We start from the raw sequence: 21,448 nt of genomic DNA on the forward strand, positions 1-21,448 counted from the left end.
GTTACACTTAAAGCCAAGGGAGAAGAGCTACCATCCTAATGGGCCTGGAAGGCATTGCTGAAGCCCAGAACCAGTGGGCCTCCACTCATATTCCAGAGTGTGGCCAGTACCTAGGGTCTGGAGGGCAGGGTTATTGTGTCAATTGCCTCAGAGAACAAAGGATTATTTTCAAGCCTTGAGGGCTAATGTAATGTGTTCTGCTAACTTGCTTGGTGCCTGTTATGCCTTCTTTCTCTCCGGTTTCTTCTATTTGTAATAGAAATGTCTAGCTTGTGCTTTTTCTGCCATTGTACTTTGGAAGCAGATAACTTGTATTCTGGATTTCTCAGATGAAGAGGAATTTTTGGATTTTGGACTTGGTCTTGATTTAAGGCCTTTGTATGATATGATGAGTTGAATATGTTTTATGTGTGGGAAGGAAATGAATTTTGGGGGGCCAAAGGGTGGAAAGTCATGGATTGAATTGTGTCCCCCCCAAATATCTGTCAACTTGGGTAGGTCATGATTCCCTCATATGATTGTATGATTGTGTACAGTTTTATCTTCTGATATGATTTCCCTATGTGTTGTAAATCCTATCACTATGATGTAATAAGTCAGATGAGTGGCAGTTGTACTGATGAGGTCTACAAGATTACATAGTGTCTTGAGCCAATCCCTTTTGAGATATAAAAGAGAAGTGAGAAGAGAGACCTGGGGACCCCATACCACAAGAAAGAAACTCTGGGAGCCGAGTGTGTCCTTTAGACCCAGGGTTCCTGTGCAGTGAAGTTACTAGTTCATGGGAAGATTGATGTGAAAGACCTTTTTCCAGAGCACACAGAGAGAGAAAGTCTTCCCCTAGAGCTGATGCCCTGAATTTGGACATCTAGCCTACCAGACTGTGAGAAAATAAATTTCTCTCTGTTAAAGCCATCCACTCACGGTATTTCTGTTAGGGCATCACTAGATGACTAAGACACTGGTCCATTACATTGATGACATTATGCTGCTTGAACCTAGTAAAGGAGAAGTGTCAATGACTCTAGACTTATTGCTAAAACATTTGCATGCTAAAGGCTAGAAAATTAATGTGACAAAAATTCAGGTACCTTCCACCTCAGCGAAATATCTTGGGGTTCAGTCATGAGGTGCATGTCGAGGTATTCCTTCTAAAGCAAATAAGTTATTGTATCTTCCCCTCCCCCCCCCCAAACACACAACTAAAAATGTGACATCATACCTTGTAGGCCTCTTTGAATTTTGGAGGCAATGTATTCCTCATTTGGGTATGCTTCTCCAGTTTATTTATCAAGTGACTCGAAAAGCTGTTAGTTTTGAGTGCTGTCCAGACCAAGAGATGGCTCAGGAACAGGTTGCAGCTGTGGTACAAGTGGCTCTGACAGTTAGGCTGTATGATCCAGCTGATCCAAGGGTGCTTGAAGTGTCAGTGGCAGATAGAGATGCTGTTTGGAGTCTTTGACAGGTCCCTATTGGTGATTCATAGCACACATGCTTAAGATTTTTGAGCAAAGCCCTGACATTTTCTGCAGATAACTGCATTCCTTTTAAGAAACATCTTTTGACTTGCTGCTAGGCCTTAGTAGAGACTGAATACTTAAACATAGTCCAACAAGTCACCATGTGGCCAGAGCTTCCCATCATGAACTGGGCATTGTCTGATTCACACAGCCATAAAGTTAGATGTGCACAGAAATACTCCGTCATTAAATGGAAGTGGTATATACAAGATCCGGCCTGAGCAGGACCTGAAGACACAAGAAAGATCCGTGAGGAAGTTGCCCAAAAGCCCGTGGTGTCAACTGCTGTCACATTACCTTCCATCTCCCAGTTTGCACTTATGTCGTCATGGAGAGTCCTTATGATCTTTTGACTGAGGAAGTGAAAACTGGTGCCTGGTTTCCAGATGGTTCTGTGTAATATGCAGGCACCACTCGAAAGTGGATAGTGGTAGAACTACAGTCTCTTTCTGGGACCTCCCTGAAGGACAGTAATGAAAGGGAAATCCTTCCAATGGGCAGGACTCTGAGCTGTGCACTGGTTGCTAACTTTGCTTGAAAGGAGAAATGGCCAGATGTGCAATTGTTTGCTGACTCATAAGCTGTGGTGAATGATTTGGCTGGATGATCAGGGACTTAAAATGAACTTGATTGGAAAATTGGAGACAAGGAGGTATAGGAAAGAGGTATGTGGATAGACCTCTCTGAAAGGCCCAAAAAGTGAAAGTATTTGTGTCTCATGTGAATGCTCATCAGAGGATGACCTCAGCAGAGGAGAATCTTAACAATCAAGTAAATAGGATGATGCCTTCTGTGAAAACCAGGCACCTTCTTTCCCCAACTACTCCTGTTATTGCCCAATGCCCCATGAACAAAGTAGCCATGGTGGGAGGTTGGAGGTTATGCATGGGCTCAGCAACATGAGCTTCCACTCACCAAGGCCAACTTGGCTACAACAACTGCTGAGTGCCCAGTCTTCCAGCAATAGAGACCAACGCTGTGTCCTTGATAGGGTGTCACTCCCTGAGGTGATCAGCTAGCAACCTGATGGTAGGTTTATTACATTGGACTGCTTCCATCATGGAAAGGGGCAACATTTTTGTTCTTACTGAAATAGACAATTACTCTGGATACAGATTTGCCTTCCCTGCATGCAATGCTTCTGCCAAAAGTACCATCCATGGACTTACAGAATACTTTATCTACCATCATGGTACCTGTTATGGATTGAATTGTGTTCCCTAAAAATATGTGTCAACTTGGCTGGGCTGTGATTTCCAGAATAGTGTGATTGTCCACCATCTTTTTCATCTGATGTGATTTTCCTGTGCGTTGTAAATCCTACATCTATTATGCTAATAAGCAGGTTTAGGGGCAGTTATGTTAATAAGTCAGGACACAATCTACAAGATTAGGTTGTGTCTTGAGTCAATGTCTTTTGAGATGTAAAAGAGAGAAGCAAGCAGAGAGACAGAAGAACCTCATTACCACCAAGCAAGAAGAGACAGAAGTGGGTGTCCTTTGGACCTGGAGTTTGTGCTCTGAAAAGTTTCTAGGCCAGGGGAAGATTGACGACAAGGACCTTTCTCCAGAACCAACAGAGAGAGAAAGCCTTGCCCTGGAGCTGGTACCCTGAATTTGGACTTCTAGCTTCCTAGACTATGGAGAAAAAAAAAAAAAAAACAGTGCCGTCGAGTCGATTCCGACTCATAGAGACCCTATAGAACAGAATAGAACTGCCCCATAGAGTTTCCAAGGAGCTCCTGGAGGATTCAAACTGTCAACCCTTTTGTTAGCAGCCATAGCACTTAACCACTATGCCAGGAGGGTTTCCGCTAGACTATGAGAGAATAAATTTTTGATTGTTAAAGCCATCCACTTGTGGTGTTTTTATTATAGCAGCACCCTACACAGCATTGCCTCAGATCGATGGACTCACTTCACAGCAAATGAAGAGCAGCAGTGGGTCTGTGCTCATGGAATTCACTAGTCTTAACATGTTCCCCATCATCCTGAAGCAACTGCCTTGATGGAACAATGGAATGGCCTTCTAAAGACACAATTATGGCACCAGCTATGTGGTAATGCCTTGGGGCAATGTCCTCCAGGAGGCAGATATGCTCTAAACCAGCATCTAATATATGGTACAGTTTCTCACATAACCAGAACTTATAGATCCAGGAATCAGGTGGTAGAAATGGAAATGGCACAACTCACTATTACCCCTAGTGTGTCACTTGTAAAATTTTTGCTTCCTGTCCCCATGACCCTATGCTCTGTGGGTCTAGAGGTCTTAGATTCAAAAGTAGGAATGCTCCCACCTGGAAATACATCACTGATTGCATAGACCTGGAACTTAAGAATGCCACCTGGCCACTTTGGGATCCTTAGGCCTCTGGATTAATAGGCAGAGAAGGGAGTTATCATATTGGATGGTGTGATCCATCGTGATCACCAGGAGGAAATTGGATTGATTTTTTTTTAATGGAGGTAAAGAAGAGTGTGTCTGGAATGCAAGAGATACCTTAGGGAGTCTCTTAGTACTACCATGCCCTGTGATTAAAGTCAATTGAAAACTACAACTGAATTCCAACAAGATTATTAATGGCCCGGACCCTTCAAGAATGAAGATTTGGGTTACGCTTCCAGGCAAAGAACCACGGCCAGTTGAGGTGCATGCTGAGGGCAAAGGGAATACAGAATGGGAGGTAGTTTTAAATTTCAGTTACGACTACATGACCAGTTGCAGAAACAAGAACTGTAACTGTTATGAGTATTTCTTCCTTGGAAGTGTGCATCTAATATTTTTGTTTTCTTCACTTATAAAATATAAGATGCAAACGAGGCTAGTTGCATTTTTGGTTGTATGAGTGTTATTTGTACCATGTTAGGCCCAAATATGACCTTATAATTGTCTTTAATAAGAGATTATGTATGGTTTAAGGAGATGTGTACAGGTGCCAGATTAACAAGGGGTAGACTGTGATAGTTAAGGTTGTGTGTCAACTTAGCTGGGCCATGATTCTCAGTGGTTTGGCAGTTATGACATAGTCTGGCAACTGTATAATAATGTGATCACCTCCATGATGGGATCTGGTGTGAGTAGCCAATCAGTTAAAAGGGAGTATCTTTGGGGCTGTGGCCTGCATTTAACATAGGTGGACTTTCTGGAAAGACTCGTGGGCTTTTGCTAGCTCTGGATCCTGCACCTGTCTCCTGTTCTTCTGACCACCAGTTTATGGGACTTGAGATAGCAGCTTACATACTGGTATTTGTTAACTTCCGCACTCTGTGAGTCAGTGTCCCACCAGATTCTCTGCAGGTCTTGAACATTTTGGCTTCCACAGCCTGTGACCCAGATTCCTATTATCTGCCCTGCTTATCTTGGGTTCACCAGCCCCTGCAGCTACATGAGTCAGGAGAACCATCCAGCCTGACCATGGACTTGGAACTTTCCAACCTCTATAACCATGTGAGCCATTTCCTTTATATAATTCTCTCTCTCTCCTAAAGAATCTAGTTTCCATGTAAGATACATAGTTTGGTTTAATTTATAGGCTGAAGTGGCTACTTCAGAAGTATCAATACTTTTCCAATTTAACTGATGCCTTTTTACCATTTGGGCTAATTCACTAATCAATCCTCCTATAAATAACAAGTTAAAAATGACCTTAGCCTCTTCATCAGTAGTTTTTTAACCCTGAACATTCTGTAAACATTTTAATTAACCTATCTCTATAAATATAGATAGATTCATCTTTTTCTTGGCTCCAAACTTGAAATTTTGCCTTATTGATTTTTGAAGAGAAAAATTTGAAGAAATAGTTTATAAGTTCACCTATTAATTTCTTGGTTTCTTTTCTAACAGTTTTACTTGAAGCCCTTAAATTGTTTTCAGGATCTATCCATTTCACTGCTTCTGTTCAACAATGCGTTATCACCAGGGACTGACAACATGAGTATTAAATTACAGATATCAGTGGTACCAGGCTCAGATATTTCTACTAATATCCTGAATTCATGAATAAACTTATCGGGATTTTCCCTTAGATCAGGAAACTCGTTTACAAAGGCCCAAAGTTCTGCTTTAGACAATAGGTGGAAGGAGATCTCAGAGTTCCTGCTTTTGGCCCTTTGTTTAATTATGAACGCCCTGGTAAGCTCAATATCTTTTGACCTAGCAAATGGCATTTCAGATAAAGCCAAATTCTCTAAGTCTGGATAGAGATTAGAAGGCAATGATTTGTCTGAGTCTAATTTTGTACTGCCTTCCAACCCTTTTTTACAATGTTTGAATTTGTTTGGCTTGCTTAGACACTACTTCTTATAGGGAGTCAAGTATGTGATGATGGCATTGAGATATCTCAAAATACCAAGTATAAAAAATTTCCCACTGGTGTTGCTTTACATGAGAATGTTGACTTTCTGGTTTTCCTCTTAAATATAATATTAGCCAGATCAAAATTTTCTCATAGCGTTCACTGCTCAGTCTCACAGTCCTTGGTAAGATTGTACCATTTTTCTAAATATTGACAAGCAGTGGCATCAGACTTTTGAACCATGTAGGGAGAAGGGGTTCCAGATGGAGGACTTTTTTCATTCTTATTATTATTATTTCCTGTTTTCTTTCGTAGCTAAAGCAGAAAAGAACAGGAGACAGAAAAGGAGAAACAGAAACACAATCATAAAATCAAGAACTGCAGTTTTACTAAAAGACCTCCAGATGGGACTCTCAAAAATCTCAAAAAGAAGCTTCAAACAAAAGATAGCAAACCTGTTTTTTAAGAGAAATATGTCACAATGATATTTCCTATTATGCAGAAAGGCAATAAATTTCATACTGCAACAGCACTTATTTCAGTAGGAGGATCTCTGAAGGCGACACGGAGTACAAGAAGCAGAATGCCAATAAGCAGTCCAGGTCTCCTGGAGATCCTGTGAGGAATTTGCTCCTGAAGACCCTGCTCTCATTGTGCCAATCTGTTGTAGTGAAACAACTTTCATCGAAGCCTTCTGTGACAAAGAAATGTTTATTTTAACATACCAGAAAATGAAAACGGGAAATTGGCTGCAAGCATTCAGACTATAAACAGATCAAAACCCAAAGAAGTGCAATTTGTAAGTGCTTTTTGCACAATTCTGACGGGCTGATTAATTAGGAGTAAACATCTTTCACCATGGTCTTTATAATTATTGAAAAATTACCTATGAATAAATTACTTACAGACTATGATTTCTTAAAGACAAGGAACTAACATCAAGATTGGCTGACCTTTTCTTGTTTTTCTTTTCTCACAATTTGGTCTTTTGGTTCAGGGGTCCTGAGTCTGTCATGTGATGGTTGTTTTTAGTTACAAGGGCTATGTGTGATATTGGGTAGATCTTTAACTCGCTTCCTGGGGTAAATTGTTATTTAGTTTTGGTATGCATGTCCACAGTCTATTGAACAGGTTAGAGCACTCTGTCCTACCCCCTTGATGTAGTTTCTTATTGTTTGAAGTCCTGCAGATTCTGACAAACAAATTGGCCTTTTGTAGTTATTACCTGCTGTGGTTAGGTTAACCCTTTAACACATCTGCACATGAAGAAAACTAAAATTCTCATAACTGGACAAATGAACCACATCATGATAAATGGAGAACAAATTGAAGTCAGCAATTTTATTCTACTTGGGTCAAGAATCAGTCTTCATGGAGGCAGCTGACGAGAATGAAACGACTTATTACACTGAGTAAATCTGGAACAAAAGAGCTCTTTAAACTTTATAAAGCAAAGGTGTCACTTTGATGAGTTAGGTGCTTCTAATCCAAATCATGTCTTTTCAATTATTTCATAGCATGTGAAAGTTGGATAACGGATAATGTGAAAGTTGGATAATGTGATGTTGACAAAGACTGACAAAAGAACAGTCTTAGAAGAAATGCAACCAGAATGCTCTTTGGAACAGAGAATGCTGAGGCCAGGTTGCTTACTTAGGCATGTCATCATGAAAGACCAATTGTTAGAAAAGGACATCATGTTTGGTAAAGTAGAGGGTCAGTAGAAACGAGGGAAACCTTCAATGAGTTTTATTGACACAATAGTTGCAACAATGGACTCAAACACACCAAGGATCATGAATGTGGTGCTGGACCTGGCAATGTTTTGTTCTATTATGCATAAGGTCAACATGAGTTGGAGCCGGCTTAATAACAACAAATGAATAAATAAGTTGAATATCTTTCATGTGATCTTTTGAAGCCTATTTATTTTCTTTGGTAAAGTGTCTGTTTATATCCTTTTCTCAATTTTAACAGCATTATTTTATTTTTATTGGATTTTTAGGGGTTATTTTTGTGTCTTTAGATTCTGTCTATATATATATATTTGTAAAATGTGTTATTTGCAAATATTTTCTACTATTCTGTGGTTGGTCTCTTATTTTCTTAGTGTCTTTCAACAAACAGATATTCCCAGTGTGAGTAAAGTCTGATATATCAATTGTGTTTTTGGCAGTGGGCAGTGGAATTAAAAAAAAAAGAAACCTTTTACTTCCTCAAGATAACATTTTCTTTTTCTGACATTCTATAATTTTAGGTTATACATCTATATCTGTTGTCCATATTGAGTTATTTGTCTATTTTTTATGGTCCAAGTTATCTCTTGAAGTTCATTATTTTTTTTTTAATCTGGATATTCAATTTTTTTAGTATCATTTTTTAAAATTACCACTCTTACTTCATCGAGTTGCATTTGTGCTCTTGTCAAACATCATTTTGCTATATATTCTTGGAATTATTTCTATATTATAGCCCAAGAATTTTAGAATTAGATTGACTATGGATACAAAAGGCCCATTGGGATTATTATTGTGATCGCATGAAATTTATATATTAACTAGGAGAGATGACATCTTAACAGTATTGAGTTTTCCAAATCATGAAAGTATTATATCTCTTCATTGATTTGGTCTTCTTTAATGTTTTGTGTGCACAGATCCTGCACATTTTCACCAGATCCATCCAAAAATTTTGAATATTTATGATATTTTATTGGAACTATATTTTAATATAAATTCTTATTCATTTTAGCTAATATATAAAAATAAAATTGAATTTTGTCCATTCAGGTTTCATGTTAGCTTTATTTCTAATGACTTTTTATGTAGATTTCATATGATTTTATTTATAAATGATCATGTCATATAGCTTTTATTAATTTATTTATTTGCATTATTGCAGCATTTAAAACCCCCAGACAATGCTGAATCGAATTACTGAGATTTGACACATTTTCCTGATCCTAGGAAGATAACATTTAGTCTTCTACACTAAATACAATGTTAGCTGTGGTATGTTTCATAAAAGAAATTAGATGGAGAATTTTTTTTTTATTCCTAGTTTTCAGTCTTTTTATGAAAAGTTGATGTTGCATTTTGTGATATGGTTTTTCTGCATCTATTGAGAAGATCATAAGCTTTTTCCTTTTTACTTTATTAATATTGTGCTAAAACCAGCAGTAGAAGCTTCCAAAAACTGATAAAGAGTTTCTATAAAAATGTCTGTATCTGACATAGTACTGTAAGGTGAAATATTATTGCTTTTCCCTTAATATTGAGAGTAAGGCAAAGCTGTCCACCCTCATAATTTTTAATCCTCGTTTTACTGGCAGTCTCAGCCACTGCAATTAAGCAAGAAAAATGTAGCCATTATGCTAGGAAGGAATACATTAAAACTATTTCTATTCACAGATGTTATGATAACTTGCATAAAATCTAAGGACATCTCCAAAAATACTAGAATTGATAAGTTTAAAATCAATTCCATTTATGTATATTCTTGCACTACAACTGGTTATGGATTAAAAATATAAATTTTACAATAATAAAAAGAAATAAAAATGATTACTAATAAAGAAAATAAAGGATAGATGTTTTACAAATGGATTTTTTTCATTGCACATTTGTGTAATTTACATGTGTATAAAATAAATGTGTATTCATTCTGGTTAATTTTTTTTTTTATAAGATGAATGGGAAAAAGTTAAGATACATGTTTCCAAAGCTTTAAAAAAACAATCTACAACAACATATCACATGGGACAAAGTTTATCTAATTGCTCAGATTGTGCCTCCCAGGTGATGCTTCCATGATATTCTCTTTGGTCCACATCCCAGTGGATATGATGACATATATGTGACACAGTTTGGTGCCAGAAATTAGCTGTTCAGCCTGCTTCTCTCTGCTAACACTGGATTTTCTTTATGGGTTGGAGAAAAGTTGTTTATATGAAATAACATACTGTGGACCCATGCCAGTATTTTTAGGTTGACTTCTATCCTAATGGAATACCAATCAGGAGAATTCTTGGAGTTCATCAATCTTAGCAAAGGAATCTCCAGTCAATGAATCACCCAAGTGCATCTGTATTTAGGTGAGTTTATTCAAAACATGTTTTATTTCACTTTAGAAATAAAATATTGAGTTATGATAATCTTTGCAGGAAATGAACACCTGTCCATTGAATAGACAAACAGATTAGTCCTTTAAAATCTAGTCAGTTTGGCTTGCACAAGCCTCAAGGTGTTATGCCGTTACACATCCTTACTTTCAAATGATATTTCCCGGTTTTCTCATCAGGTACCCAGCAGTGAAAAAGGCATTTTCGTTAATAAGAAACAGTCGAATATGGGCCTCGTTCCCAAATTCCTATAATGCCCGATAAAGAAGGTGGCAATAACAGACAAATTTATAAATTATTTGTTGTTGTTGTTTTAAATGCCTTCAAGTTGGTTCCCACCCATAGTGGCCCTGTGCACGACAGAATGAAACACCGCCTGGTACTGCACCATCCTCACAATGGTTGTTATGCTGACTATTTTACCAAGCATGATGTCCTTCTCCAGAGACTGATCCCTTTTGATAACAAGTCTAAAGTATGTGAGTCATAGTCTCACCACCCTTGCTTCTAAGGAGCATTCTGATTGTACTTCTTCCAAGACAGACTTGTTCATTCTTTTGGGAGTTCATAATATAGTCAATATTCTTCACCAACACCACAATTCAAAGGCTTCAGTTCTTCTGTGGTCTTCGCTATTCATTGTCCAGCTTTCACATGCATATGAGGCAGTTGAAAACACCACGGCTTGGGTCAGGAGCACCTTAGTCCTCAGGGTGACATATTTGCTTTTCAAAACTTTAAAGAGGTCTTTTGCAACCGATTTGCCCAATGCAGTGCATCTTTTAATTTCTTGAGTGCTGCTTCCATGGCTGTTGCTTGTGGACCCAAGTAAAATTAAATCTTTGACAACCTCAATCTTTTCTCTGTTTATCATGATGCTGCTTAGTGGTCCAGTTGTGAGGATTTTTGTTTTACTTATATTGAGGTATAATCCATACTGAAGGCCGTAGTCTTTGATCTTCATCAGTAAGTGCTTCAAGTCCTCTTCACTTTCAACAAGCAAGGTTGTATCATCTGCATAATGCAGGTTGTTAATGAGTTTTCCTCCAATCCTGATGCCTTGTTCTTCTTCATATAACCGAGCTTCTCTGATTATTTGCTCAGTATCAGATTAAATAGATATGGTGAAAGGATACAACCCTGACACACACTTTTACTGACTTTAAACCATGCGATATCCCCTTGTTCTGCTGGAAAGACTTCCTCTTGATTCATGTACAGATTCCTCATGAACACAAATAAGAGTTCCAGAAATCCCATTCTCCTCAATGTTATCCATAATTAGTTATGATCCACATAGTCAAATGCCTTTGCACAGTAGATTAATCACAGGTAAACATCTTTCTGTTAGTCTTTGCTTTTAGCCAGGATTTATCTGATAACAGCAATGATATCCCTGGTTCCAAGCCCTCTTCTAAATCTGGCTTGAATTTCTGGCAGTTTCCTGTCAATATGTTGTTGCAGCCACTCTTGAATGACCAGCAAAATTTTGCTTACATGTGATATTAATGATATTGTTCAATAATTTCTGTATTTCCCTGCACCTTTCCTGTCTTCCAAATTTCTTGGCATTAGACTAGTGACGCTTCTAGTGCTTCATCCCTTTGTTGAAACTTCTCAGTTGGTATTGCATCAATTCCCAGAGCCTTGTTTTTCACCAGTGCCTTCCATGCAGCTTGGACTTCTCCCTTCAGTACTATTGGTTCCTGATCATATGTTATCTCCCGAAATGGTTGAATTTTGACCAGTTCTTTTTGGTACAGTGACTGTGTATTCCTTCCATCTTCTTTTGATGCTTCCTGCATTGTTTAATATTTTCCCTTTAGAGCCCTTCTCTATTGCAACTTGACACTTGATTTTTTTCTTCAGTTTTTTCAGCTTGAGAAATGCTAAGCATGTTCTTCTCTTTTGGTTTTCTAACTCCAGGTCTTTGCACATGTCTCATAAAACTTTACTTTGTCTTGTCAAGCTGCCCTTTGATATCTTATGTTCAGCTCTTCTGCTTCATCATTTTTTCTTTTGCTTTAACTACTTGACATTCAAGAGCAAGTTTCAGGGTGTCTTCTGACATCCATTTAGGTCTTTTCTTTCTCTCCTGTCTTTTTAATGTCCTCTTGTTTTCTTCATGTATGATACCCTTGATGTCATTCCACAATTCACCTGGTCTTCTTTCATTAGTGTTCAATGTGGCAAATCTGTTTTTGAGATGGGATACACTCAAGGTTGTACTCTTGAGATGGGATGCACTCAAGGTAGTACTTTTGCTCTTGTGGACTTGTTCTAATTTTTTTCAATTTCAACTTGAGCTTGCATTATAGGATATAGCTATGGTAATTGACAGCTATAAACCTTCAGATCTGTATGTATAGAGATGATAAGAAAAAATACATAATACCTATAATAGGAGAGGGAAAAATAAAGCATTACAAGAGATAGAAAAAAATGGGAAAATATACTTTATGCAAATGAGCATGTGCTGCTTAACAGAGTTGAATAAATTCACCATGATAAGTGAAGCAGAAGTTAGTGGTAATGAAGCTAAGGCAGAATACAGAGGCCTTGGACAATTTTGGAAAAGCCAACCTGACGACATGAATTTACTAAATAAAATCATTTGGATAGCAAAAAACATTGACTATCAGGATAAAGTGATCATGGAAAATTATTTTTGCATATTGCATAGAATTATTGAGAATAATTCTAGAAATAAATTTGACAAGTTTTGTTGAAAATATGTGGCCGCAATCTAGCTGAGTAGTGCTGAAGCCTTATATAAAATGGTAAAGGAATGGTTGACTAATTAGTCTTTGAGAAATATTTTTCCTACATGTTCAAACCTGATAAAACTAAAGAGAGATGCAAAGCGATGGGAATTTAGAAAAGGGCATGGGGAAAATGTAATTATAAAAATCTTAGACTAGGGGGAAAAAAAAAACCATTGCCATCCAGTAGATTCTGACTCATAGCAACCCTATAGAACAGAGTAGAACTGCCCTGTAGGGTTTCCAAGGAGCACCTGGTGGATTCAAACCTCCGACCTTTTGGTTAGCTGCTAAAGCTCTTAACCACTGCACCAAGGTTTCTAAAACCATTGCTGTGGAGTCAATTCTAACTCCTAGCGACCCTGAAAGACAGAGTACAACTGCCGTATAGGGTTTCCAAGGAGTGTCTGGTAAGTTCGAACTGCAGACATTTTGGTTAGCAGCCGTAGCTCTTAACCGCTACACCACCAGGGTTTCCTTAGACTAGGCGTGGCTAAATAAAACCCAGCTGTATTTCTATGAGGAACGTTCAGATGGTAGAGAAGTCAGTGCCTGAGTGAAAATAATCAAATTGCAAGTGAATATTTCCGTATTCTAATCACCACTTTCAACACCACCACGAGAATTATTTCCATGAAGAAAAAAGTGACAGTAGTCATCAAATATCACAGGTTTATTTAACTCCACCTTCATGGACAACATTAGACTTGGTGATAATTTTACAAATTACCAGTCTTCAACTTGTGAGAGATATAAATAAGGAAGCATTTCTATTATACTCCTTACTTGGTAACTATTATAACATTTATTTCCAGAGAGCATGATGGAATGATATTAGCTAATGGGAAAAGATAAGACATGTGTGAGAAACCATGAGGGAAATCTTCATATGAAAATTAGCAAAGACTGATGAAAAATGTCCTATGCATCTCTTGGCATCAGTAAATAACTAAACAATAGATATTAAGGAGATATTAGGATTAATTCTTATTTGTCCAATGCAACAGGAAGGAGGCTGGGAGTACTTAGGGGAGGATGGGCCTGAAGGTATGCTGCCAGGTCCAGAAACAGCTCGTTTCCCTTCTGTTCCTGTCCTGGAGTTTAGGAGTGCAGGGCTTCTCTGAGAATATAGGGATACCATTGACTTCTGCTTCTTAGTGGCCTGCAGGGTTTTCTCATACTCCAAGTCTCTTCAGGTATGTCCCAACTGCATATGAGTAGACATTTGGCACTTATTTAGAAAGAAAACTAGTGAGTAGGCATTGTGAACTACGAAGGAAATATAAAATGACCCCAGCCAACTGTACTTGATACTGAAAGCCAATTTTTCATTTCTGAGGCTCTGTCCCAATGGCATCAAGCACGTGATGGTATCTGTTTGAGTCTGGTCTCTAGCCTGACATTTGGTCTTTGCATAGCCTAAAAGTTGATTCAGGAAAACTTATTTTTGCTGCAGAATAACATTTAAGAGCAGTGTCCAGTACTTTTATAGTATTAATTATTTGTCATTTACCCATCTTCCCCAAATGCCACTTTGGAAAGGAAGAGATTTATATGAATTATTGCTTCAACTATTTTTATCAATGATGACACAGTACATATCTGGTGGTGAGCACCTGCTGAAGAATGTTATGATATCTACTGGAGAATAATATTAAAAAAAATATTTTGTCATAAATGAAAAAAATCAGTAGACTTCTACTGCAGAGCTATAGCATGTTTGAAGTGTTTCTTTAGCAGGTTAATGAAGATTCTGAAAAGGAAAATAGCCCAATCAAGACAATTTTATCTTGACCTTTTCCTGTGTTGTTAACATATAAAAAAAAAAAATCAAGGTTTCTAAGTAAATTTTGCTGATAACTGAAAAGGAGAAACTATAGAAATTTCTTTTTTTAATTTTTAAATTTTTATTGTGCTTCAATTGAAAGTTTACAAATAAATACAGTCTCTCACACAAAAACTTATATACACTTGCTACATACTCCCAATTACACTCCCCCTAATGAGACAGCCCGCTCTCTCCCTCCACTCTCTCTTTTTATGCCCTTTTCTCCAGCTTCTAACCTCCTCTACCCTCTCATCTCCCCTCCAGGCAGGAGAGGCCAACATAGTCCCAAGAGTCCACCTGATCCAAGAAGCTCACTCCTCACCAGCATCCCTCTCCAAACCATTGTCCAGTCCAATCCATGTCTGAAGATTTAGCTTCAGGAATGCTTCCTGTCCTGGGCCAACAGAGGCTCTGGAGGCCATGGGCACCAGGGTCCCTCTATTCTCAGTCAGACCATTAAGTCTGGTCTTTTATGAGGATTTGGGGTCTGCATCCCACTGCTCTTCTGCTCCCTCGGGGGTTCTCTGTTGTGTTCCCTGTCAGGGCAGTCATCAGTTGTAGCCAGGCACCATCTAGTTCCTCTGAACTCAGGTTGATGTAGTCTCTGGTTTATGTGGCCCTTTCTGTCTCTTAGGCTCGTAATTACCTTGTGTCCTTGGTGTTCTTCATTCTCCTTTGATCCAGGTGGGTCGAGACAAATTGATGCGTCTTAGATGGCTGCTTGCTAGCTTCTAAGACCCCAGACGCCACTCTTCAAAGTGGGATGCAGAATGTTTTCTTAATAGATTTTATTATGCCAATTGACTTAGATGTCCCCTGAAACCATGGCCCCCAAACCCCTGCCCCTGCTACACTGGCCTTTGAAGCATTCAGTTTATTCAGGAAACTTCTTTGCTTTTGGTTTAGTCCAGTTGTGGTGACCTCCTCGGTTTTCTGTGTTGTCTTTTCCTTCACCTAAAGTAGTTCTTATCTAATATCTAATTAGCGAATACCCCTCTCCCAGCCTCCCTCCCTCCCCCCCATAACCATGAAAGAATGCTTTCTTCTCAGTTTAAACTATTTCTCAAGTTCTTTTAATAGTGGCCTTATACAATATTTGTCCTTTTGCAACTGACTAATTTCACTCAGCATAATGCCTTCCAAGTTCCTCCATGTTATGAAATATTTCAGAGATTCCTCACTGTTCTTTATCGATGTGTAGTATTCCATTGTGTGAATATACCATAATTTATTTATCCATTTATCTGTTGATGGGCACCTTGGTTGCTTCCATCTTTTTGTTGTTGTAAACAGTGCTGCAATAAACATGGGTGTGCATATATCTGTTCCTGTAAAGGCTCTTATTTCTCTAGGGTATATTCCAAGGAGTGGGATTGCTAGATTGTATGGTACCTCTATTTCTAGTTTTTTAAGGAAGCGCCAAATAGGTTTCCAAAGTGGTTGTACCATTTTACATTTCCACCAGCAGTGCATAAGTGCCCCAATCTCTCCACAGCCTCTCCAACATTTATTATTTTGTGGTTTTCGGGTTAATTCCAACCTTGTTGGAATGAGACTAAATCTCATTGTAGTTTTGATCTGCATTTCTCTAATGGCTAATGATCGTGAACATTTCCTCACGTATCTGTTAGCTACCTGAATGTCTTCTTTAGTGAAGTGTCTATTCATATCTTTTGCCCATTTTTTAATTGGGTTATTTGTCTTTTTGTAGTTGAATTTTTGCAGTGTCATGTAGATTTTAGAGATCAGGTGCTGATCTGAAATGTCATAGCTAAAAAATTTTCCCAATCTGTAGGTTGTCTTTTTACTCTTTTGGTGAAGTCTTTGGATGAGCATAGGTGTTTGATTTTTAGGAGCTCCCAGTTATCTAGTTTTTCTTCTGCACTCTTAATAATGTTTTGTATACTCTTTATGCCATGTATTAGGGCTCCTAATATTGTCCCTATTTTTTCTTCTGTGATCTTTATTGAGAAACTATTTTTAAGCTGCATTTCCTATAAAACAATTATTTTCAAGAAATTCAGATTCATACTAACAGAAAAAGTGGTCCTTCCCATGAAGGAGCTGCCTCTGATGATACTGATTTTGGTTGTTTGAAATATAGCAGTATCTACTCTCTTTTTGTTATTCTTCTCAAATTTGTTCTTTAATATTCCACTTGCACAAAATTAATGTTCACTGTGAAAGTGTGATTTTAGTAAGTTATAAATATCCAAACAGTTTAAGAGGAGCAAACAAGTATTTTCCACAAAATCTTTATAGACATTCAATAAACCTCTCTTTTTTTCATTTTCTACTGTCAAGTTTTGTTTCTCATGATAATCAAATTTCTTGTTTTCTCAACAGAAACCAAAAAAATTAGGGTACTGGAGCCACATTCATCCTCCTAGGATTCTCAGAATACTCAGACTTCCAGGTGCCCCTCTTCATGGTCTTCCTGACCATCTACATGGTCACTGTTGTCGGGAACCGGGGCATGATCATGATCATCAGGATCAACCCTAAACTCCACACCCCCATGTACTTTTTCCTCAGCCACTTGTCCTTTGTTGATTTCTGTTACTCTTCGGTAGTTACCCCTAAACTATTAGAAAACTTGGTTGTGGAAGACAGAACCATCTCCTTCATAGGGTGCATCATGCAATTCTTCTTTCTTTGCATATTTGCAGTGGCTGAAACATACATGTTGGCAGTGATGGCTTATGATCGATTTGTGGCAGTTTGTAACCCTTTGCTCTATACAGTTGCAATGTCCCCAAAGCTTTGTCTCTTTTTGGTGGCTGCCTCATACTCTTAGAGTATAGTCTCTTCCTTGACATTCGCCTACTTTCTGTTGACATTATCCTTCTGTGAGACCAACTTCATAAACAACTTTGTCTGTGAGCATGCTGCCATTGTTGCCGTGTCTTGCTCTGACCCCTACATTAGTCAGGAGATCATTTTAGTGTCAGCCACGTTCAATGAAATAAGTAGCCTTATGATCATTCTTACATCTTATATTTTCATTTTTATCACTATCATGAAGATGCCATCAACTGGGAGGAGACACAAGACCTTCTGCACCTGTGCCTCCCACCTAACTACAATTACCATCTTCCATGGAACCATCCTTTTCCTCTACTGTGTGCCTAATTCCAAGGGCTCAGGGATCATGGTCAAGGCAGCCTCTGTGTTTTACACAGTGGTCATCCCCATGCTGAATCCCCTGATCTACAGCCTCAGGAATAAAGATGTGAAGGAGGCAGTTAGGAAGTTAGTGAATACCAAGTTACCATGTCACAAACTGTAAAGTTGGTAAATATTTATTTATTCATTTCTCCAGAGAATTGTGAGAGCTGCCTAAGTGTTAAAGCTGTTATATTGATTCAGATTCGTTTTCAAATAGCAAAGCAGTGCATGTGTCCAATGTAACTCCCCATTTGATTGCTCGCCCAATAACATTTTTCCTTACAGCTTAGTAAATTAGTTGAAAAATAATTAGTAAGATGGTAATTAAAGCTCGGTTCATTTAAACTAAGGCTCTTGAATCAGAATTTGGCAATTAAAGTTTTCTGAGTTAGTGCGTATGGCGATGTGGCTACCCATGTAAATGAAGTCATTCTGAGAATGGGTTTATAGAGATGTTCTGAAAATGTATAGCTTAGCAGGAGAGAGGATACATCATAGCACAACACAGTAAACATAGTAAACAAAGATCTATCTGTTCAACACTCATGCATGAAACATATTGAAAATATTAATTTCATTTTTTAATATGCACATAAGACATATCTCTGCCTCAACATGGTCCCAAATATGGATGGCTTAAATTTTATTTGGTAATATAAATTTTATTTTCTGTCTGTATACTAAGAGAGTCAAACATATTATGCTTTGCTAATACATGGGGTCCTCCGATTTTGTCTGGTCTTGGCTGATGAACTCACCTCAGGGGAATAGGTGTGTACATTGATTGGGCAGCTCCGTTCCATGTATCTGTGATCCTTCTTGGACCACCTGGGTAGCTAGAGTATGCTCTTCCAATGTCAGTGGCTGAGTTACAAAAGAAAACATGCCTTAACAAAAGCTTTTCAAGCAACTGATTTGTTATCTTCTACTGGCATTATGAATCACATAGCCGAGACCAAAGTCAAGGATTGAATAATTATATCTGCCTCTTGTAGAGCTTAAAAGTTACATGGCAAGGAGCATAGATACATAGAGGAATGAATAATTGGATCCAATATTTCAATCTATGTAAGTTTAAGGTAACTATTACCCCATGGAAAATATCCTTCCTTGATATTTCAGATAAATATAACATAACTATAATTGGTTTTACACAAGCCTTTATAAAGTAATGGATCATTTTATGGAATGACTGTCTTTGCTGAGTGACACTGCTTGTTGTGATTGAAGTTAGATGATATCTTGATAAATTTTCCAGTGTCATGATCCTAATCTAATTACATAGTATGAAATGTAACTCGCTTTGTATAAAGTATGAACATTTTATCCTATGTGAAAAATTGTATTTTCTTTCAGTATAAACCATTACTAGAATATTTTGTATTCTATTCTGTTTGCTTAGAATATTTTGTATTCTGTTCTGTTTGCTTAGCAACATATAATACTTTTTTCAACATACCATGATATATAAAAATAGTATTGTGTTTCTTATTTAACTTTTAATTGTCACCAGATGCCATACACAATCAAGTAAATGTTCCAGGGACATACAATACTTTGTCGAATATAAGTGTAGGTACCATATCTCTCTCTTGATTACAAATTGTATGAAATATCTTTTTCCACCTTTCATATTGAACCCATTTGTATGTTTGGATCTCAAGTAAGTCTTTTGAAGACAGCTTGTAGTTGACTTATTTTTTATCCATTCTTATCTCTCTCCTTTTTGTTTATTCATTGTTTTCTAGTGTGCCATTTTGATTTCATCTTTATCTTTTTTCTGTATGTTTTTTAGTTATTTTATTAGTAGTTACCTTGGGAATTATAATTAACACCATGAACTTATAGAACTAGTTTGAAATGATGCCAACTTATTTTCATGAACAGAAAAAAATTTAAGTGAAAACATCATTTTTATAGAAATATGAAATATAAACAAAAAAATAGTTGTAAAACGTACTAGGTTTAAATAATAAAATTGTTAAACCTTGTCAAGATCATAGAGTGGAGACTTGAAAACATCACTGGGAAAAAGTTTAAGTGGAAATAAATGGAGAGATACAGCATATACACTGATCAGAATATTAAGATATAAATTCTCTCCAAATTATTGATTTAATACAGTCTCAATCAAAATCAAAAGTTAGTTGAAAAAATTGACATGCTGGTTCTAAATATGTATAGAAATGAAAATATCTAAAATACCCAAAGCTATTTTAAAAAAGAAGACAATAATTGAAGCGTTGGAAGGTTTACTACAAAACAATACCGGTGGCATAGCTTCCAGCATCACAGCAACACGCAAGCCCCCATTTTGCAAGAAATTGTCAGGTTGGTGGGAGTATTTACTGTTGCTTTCTTTGCTGAGGTGGCATAACTCAAAATGAGAAGAAATAGCTGCAAATATCTATTAATAATTGGAATGTGTAATGTAGGAAATGTGAATCTAGGAAAACTGGAAATCAGCAAAAATGAAACGGAACACATAAACATTGATATCCTAGGCATTAGTGAGCTGAAATGAACTGATATTGGCCATTCTGAATAGCGCAATCATATGGTCTACTATGCTAGGAATGACATCTTAAAGAGGAATGACATTCATCATCAAAAAGAGCATTTCAAGATCTATCCTGAAGCACAACGCTGTCAGTGATAGGATAATATCCATACACCTATCAGGAAGACCAGTTAATACTACTGTTATTCAAATTTATCCACCAATCACTAAGGGCAAAGATGAAGAAATTGAAGATTTTTACCAACTTCTGAATTCTGAAATTGATCGAACATGCAATTAGGATGCGTTCATAATTACTAGTGATTGCAATGTGAAAGTTGGAAACAAAGAAGTATTGGTAGTTGGAAAATATGGCCTTGGTGATAGAAACAATGCTGGAGATTGCATGATAGAATTTTGCAAGACCAATGACTTCTTCATTGCAAATACTGTTTTTCACCAACATGGACCTCACCAGATGGAATACACAGGAAACAAGTTGACTACATCTGTGGAAAGAGACAATGGAAGAGCTCAATATCATCAGCCAGAAAAAACCCAGTGGCCTACTGCAGAACAGACCATTAAATGCTTATATGCAAGTTCAAGTTGAAGCTGAAGAAAATTAGAAATACAATCTGAATATATCCCACTTGAATTTAGAGACCATCTCAAGAATAGATTTGACTTGTTGAACACTAATGAAAGAAGACCAGATAAGTTGTGGAATGACATCAAGGACATCATACATGAAGAAAGCAAGAGGTTATTAAAAAGAAAGGAAAGAAAGAAAATATCAAAATGGGTGTCAGAAGAGACTTTGAAACTTGCTCTTGAACATTGAGTAACTAAAGCAAATGGAAGAAATGATGAAGTGAAAGAGCAGAAGATTTCAAAGGACAGCTGATGTGCATTTGTGTCAGATGAATGCTGGCTGAAAGCAGAGAATATCAGGAAGATGTTTACCTGTGTTGTATTGACTATGCAAAGGCATTGGACTGTGTGGATCATAACAAATTATGGATAACATTGGGAAGAACAGGAATTCCAGAACAGTTAATTATGCTCATGAGGAACCTGTGCATAGGTCAAGAGACAGTTGTTAGAACAATGGGATACTGTGTGGTTTAAAGTCAGGAAAACTGTGTGTCAGGGTTGTCTCCTTTCACCGCATGTATTTAATCTGTGCGTTGAGCAAATAATCGGAGCAACTGGACTATATGAAGAAGATCAGGGCATCAGCATTGGAAGA

At 37.5% G+C, this 21,448-nt stretch overlaps 1 pseudogene; it reads left to right on the top strand.

Moving 5' to 3' along the window:
* The first annotated feature begins 1,848 nt into the window (after positions 1–1,848).
* Positions 1,849–17,999, top strand: LOC100675827 (olfactory receptor 5D13-like; annotated as a pseudogene).
* Positions 18,000–21,448: the final 3,449 nt, after the last annotated feature.

Source organism: Loxodonta africana, chromosome 13 (assembly GCF_030014295.1).
Source record: "Loxodonta africana isolate mLoxAfr1 chromosome 13, mLoxAfr1.hap2, whole genome shotgun sequence".
Classification (NCBI taxonomy): domain Eukaryota; kingdom Metazoa; phylum Chordata; class Mammalia; order Proboscidea; family Elephantidae; genus Loxodonta; species Loxodonta africana.